General features: G+C 42.5%; 1 protein-coding gene across 1 annotated transcript in view; it reads left to right on the forward strand.

Annotated features, from left to right (window-relative positions):
• Positions 1-13,237, forward strand: part of LOC129146158 (zinc finger protein 39-like) — a 170,624-nt gene that overhangs the window by 15,990 nt on the left and 141,397 nt on the right. The window lies entirely within an intron of this gene.

Below are 13,237 nucleotides of genomic sequence, written 5' to 3' on the forward strand. Positions count from 1 at the left end.
AGAAGTTTCTAGCAGTTATGGCTTTCTGTTTGCTGCCTGGTGCTTTCACAGAAATACTTCATTTTTTTTTAAACCAAATTGCATTTGTTCAGTTGTCATTGTTGAGGATGTATTTATTGTGTTTTACAGACGTGAGTAAATATAAGTATGTATTTATATATATGTATGTATGTATGTATGTATGTATGTAGAAAACCAAACATATATAGACAAGGTCAAAGCATGTGTACTAGATATTTTGAAGTTATTTAACAAGGGGAAAGATGTGTGTTATAAAGTAAACAGAGTCTATATTTTATACATAATTTAGATAGCAAGAATAGCATACACATTATACACAATTTTCCTTTCCTCTTTTATTATTAAAGCAAAAAAAAAAAAAAGGACAGTGCATGCAGCTGTTCCCAGGGTTGTGAAGGCCACACTGCTGTGGGGGGAGGGACTCCCTGGCCCTGGGCTGCACTCTATGCTGGGGCCCAGCCCTGCACTCCCCGCCGGCTGGCGCTGCCTCACACATGGCTTCCTGCTGTCCCCCATGGTCTGCATCCCTGGGGTGAAGGGTGAGAGTAACCAATAAAGATTGACCAACAGAAGCGATTCTGGCTCTTGTCCTGCTGGGTCGTCTCGGGGCTCTCCTTCGGGAGCTCGCACCTGGTGGGTTGTGGACTCTGAGGCGGAGATGTGAGTGGGTTGATGGTGGTATTTAGCATGTGCGTGGGGTTGTGAGGGGGAAAAGGATGTCCTAAAGCTAATTCCATACAGGCTTTGTGGACTCCACCCCCACCCCAGGCCAAAGCCAAAGACACTGGGAACTCCACATCCCATCACCACCTAAGGGAAGGTGGCTGGGACCTGAGGGTGGGGTTAAGCCGCTAGGTTGATATAAAGCCAGACACGTGGGCTTGGGGGGTTCCCCCATTTTGGTTTTCCGCCAGCTCGCAGTGTCCGGCCAGCTCTGAGAGTGACTTTGGGTTTTCAGGTCGGCAGATTGGGTAAGACGCATTAAAGACTTTATTTCCCTATTTTCTTACTGAGTTGTCCGTTTTCCTTATTTCCTTTTCCCTTGTAAACAAACCTTTTGATACCGGAATTGTAGGGCCTAGTCTCCCAGCCAGGAACGGATCCCAGGCTGCAGGGCAGCGCTGAGTCCCAGCCACTAGACCCCTATGGGTTGCTGTCTCACGAAGCCGCAGCAGGAACTTCACAGATGCTCAGGCAAGCAAGCGAGAAGAGGCAGGTTTGTTTATAGAAAGAAAAAGTTTATTGAGGAGAAAAAGAACAGAAATAAAGTGGGACTCCCAGGCCAGGAAACCAGGCCTGGGAGGGGCAAGGAAGCCAAAGTGGAGTTGTGTCTCAGGGAATATATACCTTTTTTCCCTAATTATTCTAAAGCTCCACAAGTCTCTTTGTGATTGGTTAGTTCTTGGCTGTCTCACTTAATTTGCTACTGAGTGGGGGGTCTTCACATTCCTTATCTAACAGGTCTGTCTTTCCCCATTTGTTATGCTTATTGCTTTATCTTTATGGCCTAGTCCCTCGGGTGAGCATCTCTACACTTTATCTTTATCACCTGAAGAAAACCAGGACCATAGTTAACATTGTCCGTGGTCCTGGGATGTCTGTTTTTCCCAGTGGAATTGGTTACATTCCCTTGGTTGTCCTTATCTCTGAAGCCTCCCTAAATTCTTAAGAGGTCCCCTCCTGCACTGTCCCTAAAATTCCCTAATTCCTAGCTTGCCCTGTGTCTCATTCCCCCCTCTACAGTGGAGCACCTAACTGCTGTTAGGACAAAGGACGTCGGTCTGATCAATGTGTGCTTCCTGCTGAAAGTGGGCGACGTGGGGATACAGTCAGGGCTCCACAGCAGGGCGACGCTCTAAGGACCTCGAAAGAAGGACAGTGGAGGCTTCATAATTTGATGGTCTCCAGGCGAGAGATGACCTCTATGAAGGCATTGAGGATGTAGAGCCCAAGCAAGGGGAAAATGGAAAAAAAAAACCAAAAAGCAAAAGTTAAGAGTGAGGAGGTTTAAGAGTAAGGAGGTCACAAACTCCTTTAACTTTAGCCATCGGCAGGTCTAGGGTTCTGCGATTTTATATTACCACTGAGACTAGAGATTTTAAGGAGCAATGTTGGGCTAGTGCCCTAAACACCTGGAGGTGCTACTGTAGCCAAAATGACAGAATTAGTGAGACAGAATTAGGACTTCAGTACCATTTTATATTTAGTAGCAGCAGCTAGGAGAGCCAATAGTGGCTGTGGAGGCTGCTAGTTTGGAATTTAGTTACAGTTTTCTCCTAATAGAGGAAGTTAGGAAAACAAAACTAAAAATGTATAAACAAGTAGCCTTATAGTGAGCAAGGTAGCTGTGCTGTAGAGTGTCCTGGCTCAGGCTGGCCATTTGTACTAGTGAGGGGGACAATTGACCATAGGTCAGTCAAAAGAATTGGAGTAAGGCAGAGTAAGTGGTCCCCTTAATTACCAAAAAGGTGATTTTTATGTCTGCCACTTTTAGGGTCACCCGAGACTTGTCCATATAAACAGTAAACAGGGAAGTCTGTGTCACCTCTGGGCTTCTTCAGAGAAGATCTTCTCCTGCACCGGGTTCTTCATAGTCAGAGGCAGCTGACGGTCAAGCCTGTCCTCCCATCCTGGCCCGTGGTTTGGGCTGGCCCCTCCCTCTCTGGAGAGTGGGACAGTCCCTTTTTTTTTTAGTACCCTGTGCGATGGCAATGAAGGCAAGACCCAGGGGACAGCTTCTTGCAGCTGAGGTGTCCTGGTTGCAGGCAGTGGAAGCAAGCTGGCAGTCCATTAAGAGGTTGAGGTCCCAAATGCCCTAGGGCACATGGGGCCTTGGGTGAGCCTGAGGTAGCAGGGTATTAACAATGGCAACTGCCATTTACTGGCCCTTCTCTTGCCTTCCTCCCTTTCTTTTTAGTCTAGTTAGTCCCCTCCATATTACTGTAGGCCTTGAAGGCCGTGTTTAAAAGTGCTAAAAGGATTTTAGGCCCTTGACTTGTCTCTGGAGTTTGCACCTGATGTCAGAGCAAGGATGACTAATGAAGGAGACTGAGACCATTAAATTGTTTGTCCTCTTTAGGGTCTAGATTAGTATACCTTTTTATAGCCTCAGTAAATTTATCCTGAAATGACTGGCTTATTAGGTTTTAAGAAGTCTTATGTGTTTTAGAATAATTTTATTTGTTTACATTTATGTTGAAAAGGCGAAACAATTTTATGAGAATACTGTCTATGAGGTATCAATATACCCAAATTGACTCAGTTTGTTTTCACAACAAGAAACATTTTTTTATATCAAAATAACTAAAGCCTGGTGCCACACAGGTGCACAACTAACATTTAAGTTAACCAAAACATTTCATGGCAAGTCACTTGAAAACACAAAATTTTCTGTCAAAAATCCCTCACTCAGACCTTTACACTTTTCTTTGCCTTTTTTTCTTACAGTACAAACACACCTTACTTGTATTCAGAATTATCGCACTTTAGTTTTTAATTTCTGCATTGTAAGACACCATAATAACTGTTACACTATCATCTCTTTAGACTACATAACTTACAGACATATTTTTTTTTAGTTGAGATGCCATTAAACATTAGTTTCCTTACAATAAGGAGTAAAATGTAAACCTGAAAGTTGAGTTAATGGTTAACACTTTTTTACTAAACTTAGCAAAAACCTTAGTTTGGCTTTAGTTTTTCCTTAGAACTTGAATTTTAAGTCAACTTCAGAGTTGCCACTGTAACAATTTTATATACCAAATTTTTCTTAGGCAAACACTAGATAGATTGACAAAAGCAAGAAAAAAATTAGACACTTATAAACCATAAACATTTTTCAGTAACTTGTCCATATGGCTTTAGATGTTACCTTGAATTCTGTAAAGAAATATAGTCATTTACTGGGAGAATATATTGTTTATTTCAAGGGGAAAAGACAAGTAGATTAGTCTTCCTGGAACAAGATCTTATTAAGAGATAGAAGCCTAGAAGTAAGTTTTATTTGTTTGCATAGGCCAGGTTAATTATTATTTTCTTTGTATAGCATGAGGAAACACATTTAAACAACGTAAAGTATTAATACCAACATTAAAACCTTAAGGCATGTATGTTTTTTAAACCATTAAATTTTGAATTAGTTTTTTTTTTTTTAACCACAATTTTAGATCGCAATCTCAAGATTTAGGATTATATATATATATATATATATATATATATATATATGCCATTTAAAATTAATTCTCCAGAGGCAAAAAGCAAGAACAAAGAGATCTCTTGATTTTCATTTCAAATTTTTGGCCATGTGTATTAATTTTAAGAAACAGTTATTTTTACCAATATTTACAAAGACACTGAGAAACTACAGTTTAGTATACTGCCCTTCTTTAGTGACAATTTTTTGTTTGACACATCCATTTAACCGAGTTTTTAATATCCTTTTTATATCAAGCAGGTTTTTAATGACATAGAAGTTAGAATTCTTACATAGAACAAGTACCCAATTTTAACCCTTACTTAAAACCTAGGGTCCAACCAAAACCACAACAATTTTAAAGTCAAGCAGTTTGTACTAACTTTCTTAGATAAGAAAAACATTTTGTGTTTGTATTTTCAAGTATTATCAATTGGCTTTACATTGTTTTATTTTTGTCACACTGAGACCAAGCACATTTTTAAGACAAAATACATTTTTTTTTTCTTTTCAGAACCATGTATTGGGAGGACAGAAGAGGAAGAATAAGATCTTCCTTTACAGTTTGCCTGTTTTCAAACTCTTATCAGAAATTAATTAGTCTTAATAAGAAACTAAACTTTTACAGGTCCAATAAGCAGTTTAGAAGTTGTCACTTTACCAAAAATCACCTTTTATAGCTCGTTAGCAAGTCCAAAGTAACTCAGCAGTTTTTACCTTTAACAATCTAGACTTTAAAATCAGAAAAACACAGGAAAATAGAACTTTTTCCCTAGTATGAACCAGAACAGTTTTTCAAGGTGGACAAAGGGAGAGTCTAGTTCCCCCACAACTGGAAGGCAGCAGAGACATACCAATAATCTCAACACTGGAAAAAATAATCCAGGCAGCTGCTTATTGAGAGCAAAGGCAGTCTTTTTTACCAGCCAGCTGTAGTGGACCCCTTTAATTATTAGTCCCCAGCATTTTGTCTTTTTTTGTCTTGACTGTGACCAAGGAAGTTTAGCTGGAGAAGATGCCATTTATGGCCAAATTGGGCTAGTTTTTTAAGAATGTGGCTTAAGGGCATGTCCCATGGAATTGAGAGAGAGCATTTTATGGTCTCTGTAGCAAGAAAAGAAAATAGCAGCGCAGAGACAAAGTTGGGACATTCCTGCAGTTAAGTCAGAGGTTGTCCCATCCAACCAGGACCATATATTATGGCCTCTCGACTGGCTCTCAGCTCTAGGATGCAGGAGAGATGTCAAGACTTGGGTCTAAGTGACTAAGAGAAGCAACAGGTGAGATAGGAGACAATTACTCCTGAAAATTTGTCTTAACTCTAGGATGCAGGAGAAATGTGTGCCCCTTTTGCATGGCTGACGAGGAGGCTCCCATCTGCAAAAAGGAATGAAAGCGGGTGTCCAACACCCGCTTCTTTCCCCAAGGGTGGAGAAAACCTATAATAGGCCAAATTAAAACAGGTAAAATTATGGATTTAGGGTCAAATTGAACCCAATTTTAAATCCACTTCTCCCTTTTACCAGAGGTGTCCCTCCATTTAAATTTGGAGCTCTAACTGTGAGTGATTAACAGTTTCCTCGCATAAGGTCTACTGGACTTAATCACTCCCTTACCAGTGTGACCAATTTGATCTTAGCACTGTCTGTCTCCCACCGAACAGACAGGCGTGGGGAGCCCGGACTTTGTGGGATCCTACCGGCGTCCCCTATCCAGTCCTTGTACAAAAGGGTTTACATTCTACTCTCCTCATACCCTGAACACACCTGAACTGTAGAGACTCAACACAAGCCACAGACCGAGTCCTGCAACCTAACTTTTAATGATGTCCATTTAGCAGACAACAAAACTGATTTCTTTTTCTTAAGCCATAGCCCTTGAAGCGTCAGTAGCCCAGAACCTGATATTTACTTGTCTTAAACTCCCTTTTGGAAAACTGCCATGAGACAAATTTGTAATACCAAAGGTATAATTAATTAGCTGGACCTAGGATTTGAGGCAAAACTGTACATACATCCCTGTCATAATATGAAACTCAGCCTCTCCTGCCTGTGCCAACCAGCAGGATTAAAACAGACACCAGGGAAGAGGCTCCCAGGGGTGTCCCAAAAATTTTATAAGACCATTTTGTACCTTATGTTTGTAACTTGCCTTGATAGAAGCTGAAAGAAGTCCGTCCAATTTATAGGGGAGGTATTAAGAAGTCCCTTTTTTTTTTTTCCTGTTAGGCCTCCGTGACTCTCGCCTAGGTGCCGACCTAGCAGAATGCCTTGTCTGAGCCATCGGATCTCCTGGATGTCCAGGATTCCAAGGGTCACAGCTTGGTCGTTCTGAGCACCCTCGGAGTCCACGGATGATAGAGGAAAGTAGGAATCAGTGACAAGAGAATCCCGACATTCCCACTCAGCAAGTGGGGGATCAGGAAGCCTTGCCAGCTGAGAAACCTGTCACCCGAGACTTTAAGAATGGCGGCCTCACGCTAGTCGCTTTTACCGGGCCGACGGGTGCCCATTAATTTTTTGCAATCAAATAAAGGACAGAGAAAAAGTTTGTGAAATATCTACTGCCTGTCTGAAGCCCACAGGTAACCGAGAAGTAAAATCAGTTGCATTGCAGGAGAAGGAAGAATAGGGAGGGGAGAGAGAGAGAGAGAGAGAGAGAGAGAGAGAGAGAGAGAGAGAGAGAGGAAAGATATGGAGCCATCCAAATAATCCTAACAGGGATCTGAGACCAGGATGGGGTTCTGTATCGGATCCTGTGTGGTGCTTAGTGAGGAATGACTTTCCCAACTGTCACATTGGGACCATTCATCCTCTACTGGGTCTCGGCAGCTCCCCCTCTGCTGAAGTCAAGGGAGGATGGACCGAGCTGTTGGGAGATCAGCCCCTTATGTGCAGCTCCCGGACGGCCTCTACATGACATGTGCCTAGCTCTTCAGAGACCAGAGTCCCTCATACGACGATACCAGACTTTTATTCTTTGACTGGCAGATGGGCTAGTCCCCTTACCTGGTCTGGTCACCAGTTTATCCTTTCACAGGAGTCTTTAAGGCAGTCGCCCTTTGTTATTTACTGACTGTCCTGTGCCCTTTTTATGGCCTCTTTGATGGCTCCGAGAGAAAGAAAATGTTTAGCAAGAGAAGTTTAGGACAAGCTGAAGATAGAAACAATTTGTGCCTCTCGGCTGACTTACCTTAAATCTTCTGAGATCCCGGATGAGCTTTTATAGGGATAGCCTCCTATTCAGGGCCCTCTTCATCAGTGCCAGCCAAAGCTGGGGGTCTGACCACGGGAAAGGCAAATGAAAACTCTCCCGTTTTACTGGCCTCTCTGGCTGATCCTAGAATGCCACCTAGTGGTCCTCGGAGGGTACTTTCATGAACAAGATTTTTATGTGATGTAGTTTTAGGTTTAGTAATGACTGGAAAAAGATTGGTGGCTGGGCGGGAGGGCTTTTTGTTTTTGAAAGTTAATCTAACATTTCAGTGTACTCATGATCACTAAGCTCATCCTCCGATTGGGAAAGGGATTCTTTCAGTATGGGAGCGGAGGATTGAGCAAGTAGTGGGGTTTTTTCTATGTCTTTGTTCATAGTATGAACATCCTGAGCCTCATCCTTGTGTTGACTTTCCCATAATTCTGCCTCAGTGGCATCAACCAGCAGATCCCTAATCTGTATCCACAAGGACAGTGCCTGAGTCGGGACTTGAGACGGTCCATGAAGGGCATAGAAATCTTTTACTTCTTTCCCTACCTTTTTCCAGGTTTCTAGTGATAAACTGCCTTGTTCTGGAAACCACGGGCATACCCGTAATATGAATTCATAAAGTTGCAGCAAAGCTTTTTCACTTACTTTAATACCGCGTGCTTCAATCATATTTCTTAGTATAGATAGAAAAAGATCTCTGGTTTTGATCTGTAATTGACCCATGGCCTCGTGGTGCTTTGTTCACTCATCCAGAGTTTTCTTTCAACTGTGATGTCCGGCCCATGTCCCTCGCGGGAGCTTGTGGAGGCTTCTTAGCTAAGGTGTGTCCATATAAATCCCGGACCAGGCTACTCCAAAGAGCAGATGACCGTTATGCCATATGACGTTCTTCCACGGAAATCGCGGGTGCAGCTCACTCAGACTCCGTAGCCATAAAGGCCATGGAGCCGTAGTCATGCACTCTCACACACGCACACACAGCACCACGAGTATACTTTCACATTTAGAAAAACTTCTCACTGTCTCAAACTGATCACCCTTTATCAGCTAGCTCCGGACGCTCCAGTGAGGATCCTATCCTTGACTGTTTTTAGAAAGAAGGGGTTTTTAAGGGGACTCACATTCACACTCACACACTAGAAGGGAGATAGCTTACCCAACGCAATCTCTTCGCTACTCACCTCTCCATTTAGGTGGAAACTCAGCAAAATTCGAAGTCGGGCCCCATGTTCGGGCGCCACTGGCCGCGGACCAGCACAGCAGTGGATAATGAGGCCGTCTCAGGGTTGAGAGATTGCGCAGAGTGGTCAAGGCTTGGGCGAATGAATGACACACAGACACACTTCAAGAGAGTGAAAATCTGAGTGTGTCTTTATTTGAGTCAGTGGTCAGTATATATATGTTTTTCTAAAGGCATAGGATTGGTTATCAGTGAACTAAACCAGCTTGCTCATAGGTTTAGCTTATCATTGACAGGGCAGTGATCTATGTCTGAAGTCACATCTGGACCTAGCTACATTCCTGAGTAGACAGGCTATTAATTCTTTCTTTTGTTCTAAGTAATTACATTTTTGTTTTAATAACTACTCACTACCACTAACTTATTTTTAATTATTATTGATTATTATGGGTGAATTTTACTTCTTATAATGCAATGCTTTTTTATTAACATCAAAGCTATCAAAGCTGAGCATATAACCTAGAAATTACTAACCATTCTATTATTACACAGAGTTTTGTAATGTTTCATTTCAGTTAACCTACCTATTAAATTACGTATGTTTTTTTAATTAGCAACCAATGACCTTTTTAGACCGGGAAAAAGAAAAAAATTGAGAAAGACAGTTGTAGTAGAATAAAGTTTGTGTGCCTTGAGAAAGCGAGATAAGGTTCCCTGTGGTCAGCGTTCCTTCTTAACAAGCCTGTGGCAGCTTCTGGTGGTCGTTATCTCTTAACAGGCATCCATCTGGCTTATCTATGCCTTAGGGAGTTTGCTGTTCTCCCCCTGCCTGCACGTGTGGTTTCTTGCCCATGCCTGACCTCAGGGACCATGGCAACAGCCTTTAGCCCTGAAGGTCACGGCAGGGGGAGGTGCAGCATGTGGTGGCTGAAATAGTTCCTTTCCACTCACAGTCCCGCTTGATGCATAGTTTGTTCTTGTTGGTCCTTTTAGTTTGTTTTTTCCTCCTTTTTGTTGGTCGGAGAGTGCCGACTTTGTGGTTGGGGGAGGGGAGCAGGTTTCTGAGCTTTCCTCCCTTCTAGTCCTATTTTATGGCAATTTTCTTCTTCAGGTAGTTTGCTGGAGTCGCCCGTTTATCTTCCGTGTCCCATTGCTCCCTGGGACCTGCTGATTTTCCTCCCTATTAACTTTTTTTAATGGGAGATCTTACTCGCAGTGTTTCCTTTCCACCATGTTGATCTGAGTCCTGTATTTTACATTTTAAAAGGACATGTTTATTTGGGAGAGGAGCAAAACAGGCCTGCATAGTCAGAAGCGGACAGCAGAGTCGATGTGTATTCGTTTTAGTTGGAAAATGACATATTGATGCCGGCGTGTGTAACAACTGCTGCCGCTTTACCACGAGTTCTTGTCTCGCAAAACCATAGTAAGTAAGCAGAGAGAGACAAATCTTGTCTTTCAAAGAAAAGTTTATTTAGGAAGAAAAGAGACAAAGAAGAAAGACTCCCAGGTATAAAGTACCTGGGAGGGGCCAAGATGAGCTGGTACGGGATATTATGTTGGCAATATATACTTTCTCTCCCTCATTATGTTTAAATTTTACTCTTTCTCTCCCTGATTGGTTAACTCCCAGAGGGTCTCACACTTCCTAAGTGGGGAAAATTCACATTCCTTATCTAACAGCTTTCCCTTTCCCCATTTTTCATGCTTGTCACTCTATCTTTATGGCCTAGTCCTCCCGGTGAGTATCTCTACACTTTATCTTTATGGCCTGGTCCTCCGGGTGAGCGTCTCTACATTGAAGTTAAGCAGCTGCCCTTCTAAGTTGTCCATAAATTAAACCACTCTCCATTTCTCTAGTCTCCACCTCCCTTTATCACCTGAAGAAACCAGGACCATAGTTAACAGCATTAATATTGTCCGTGGTCCTGGGGTGTGTTTTTCCTAATGGAATTGGTTATATACCCTTGGTTGTCCTTACCTCTGAAGCCTCCCTAAATTCTTCAGAGGTCCCCTCCTGCACTGTCCCTGAAACTGCCTAATAACCCTAGCTTGCCCTGTGCCTCAATGCCTTTTGGTCTTGTCCCAAGATCTTTTTTTAAAAAAAAATATTTATTTATTTATGCATACAAGAATTGGGGTACAGGCTAAAGGTACAGGGGGAGGGGAGGGTGAGAGGATTCACCAGAGACAGAGCGGGGAACAGAACAGGCAGATAGACTGAAACACACTGCTGAGGGGACCAGTGGGCGAGGCAGGAGAGGTCTGCTGCGCCATGTGGGTAGCTCCCTGGCTGAGGATTGAATTTGTGCTGCAGAGGCTGCGGACAGCTTCATAAGTTGCATCTTAACCCCTTGGGCCACCAGGGAGTTTCTTGTCCCATGATCTTAATCGCAGGATTCATCCAAGTCACCCTGTTTTCCCCTAGAGCTGCCCTGTAACACTTTGACCTCAGCCTAAATCATGCTTTTTTCCCTACAGGTGAGAGTCAGGGGAAGAAGCAACAAGTCGATATGGTGAGAAACAAGTCCCATGAAATTGAACAGCAGGAAGTCAGTGATAGGACAGAAACCCTGCCCTCAAGCAGAAGATTGAGGACACAAAGCAGGATGCGCTGTGTTCTTTTATCTCTAGCTTATTGATCCCTGTGAAATCACAATAAAGAAGTGTCTTAATTCCAGTTAGAGGTCTGCTGTGCCTCATTTTTGGGGCCTCAGAAATTATATGGGATCCCAGAAAAGTCATGATGGGTGAAACAGCAGCTTGGGCTCTGCCAGGAGCCCATTGAGGTGGGAGGAGAACTCACACACATGTCAGAGTTGTCTCCAAAATTGTTGCTCCTGTTGCCATCACACCTACCCAAATCCCCTCTATTGTCCCTCCACTCTCAACAAAATGGTCTGCTTTGAAGCTTTATATATGGAAATCCCCTGGCTCCTAGTGTTGCAAGTTTGTATCACAATATATGGAAAAAGAAATTAGCTTGTCATTCCATCTCTGAAATACTTGCTTTACTTTTTGATGCGAAATAATAGAGTGATCCTGCTCTGATGGTCTCTGAACATGTTGAAGAAAGGGACCGTGGAGCCCTGGCACATCTGTGCACTCTGTGCTTAGGACTAACGTAAGCCATATTCATAACACATATCTCAGTCCAATTATGCTGCTTGGGTTTGCCACACTATGACAGATGGCCATCTCATTTCCCTCAACAACAACTCCATTGGTAGGCACTATTGCCCACATTTTACATAGAAGGAATTGCTGTTCAGAAAATGTGAAGACTCCTTTAATATCATTTTTCTAAGCCCTGGTAGAAATTTTAGGTAAAAATGAGATTTAAAAAAAAAAAGATTTATTTATTTATGCATACAAGAACAGGGGTACAGGCCAGAGAAGTAGGGGGTGAGAGGATTCACCAGAGATAGAGCAGGGAACTGAACAGGCAGACTGGTTGAAATACACTGCTGAGGGGTACAGCGGGTGAGACAAAAGAGGTCTGCTGCGCCATGTGGTTTGCTCCCTGGCCAGCTGGGGATTGAACTTGTGCTGCAGAGGCTGCATATTACATCATAGTGTGGTGCTTAACCCCTTGCACCACCAGGGAGGCAAAAAAATGAGATCTTCTATGTTCCACAAAATCTGTGTTTTTCTAGATCCAAAGAACAGATGCAGGTCCTAGAGCACAGCAGGTACTTATTCAATGGAAGTTTCAATAATACTATTAATGGATCCAGCTGGACAGAAAAGAATAGAATTATGTCCATTAGTTTCACTATTATGGTTTTCCTAAATTGAACCATCCAAATTCCTTTTACTCTCTTAATTCTAAAATTCAGAATATTTATAAGAATCTCACATATCTCCATATGTCTACCTGTATGAGTGGCGGCATACTACTGCTCTCCATCCTTTGTTAATATAAATGTCTTCTCCCCATATAATCTCCTCCCAAGCACTTCTTGAGACAAGAGTTATGTGTGTTTTCATCCTGAACAAGGGCACATTTGATGTGTTATCATCATTTCTCTGATTGAATTCTTAATATACCTGGTTTTATTTTCTCATTTTCCAAACCATGATGGTTATGTGTTCATTATGTGATAGGAGAGAGTGGCCCCCTATAGAGGGAAGTTTGTTTTCATTTAATGAGGACAGAGGCAGATGAAATTGCTCAGAAACTCATGCTCTGATTATTAAGGCAAAAGAGAGTGCTTTCAATTCCAAATTTTAACTTTTGCAATCCCAGCTGTTTAGAAGAGGCACACACTAGGTCTCCAAAAGCCAGAGGTGAGTCAAATCCCTCTGGGCAGAGCATCTAAAGGAAACATAACCTTCTTGAGGACAGTGAAGGGAAGTAATGACCACAGCTATTTCTGTTATGGTCATGTATTCACATGTGCTACAGTTCAGCTGAGTGGGCACCGCTTGCTGATTCACTCCTCATCACAAACATATAAAGCTGGCACTATTCTTGCTGTGGTGAAGTAAGGAGGCTGAAAGGTCTAGAGGTAGCTAAATGTACCCAGTTTCATGGTTAACAAGTGCTGAAGCCAGGTGTGTCTGGCCTTTTTGAGGGTCCCTTCTTTTTTTTTTTTGATTTTTTTGTTTTTAATCTATATGATATACTGAGCCCC

The sequence above is a fragment of the Talpa occidentalis genome, unplaced genomic scaffold, assembly GCF_014898055.3.
Source record: "Talpa occidentalis isolate TD23 unplaced genomic scaffold, MPIMG_talOcc4v2.1 talOcc4.18, whole genome shotgun sequence".
In the NCBI taxonomy this organism is placed as follows: domain Eukaryota; kingdom Metazoa; phylum Chordata; class Mammalia; order Eulipotyphla; family Talpidae; genus Talpa; species Talpa occidentalis.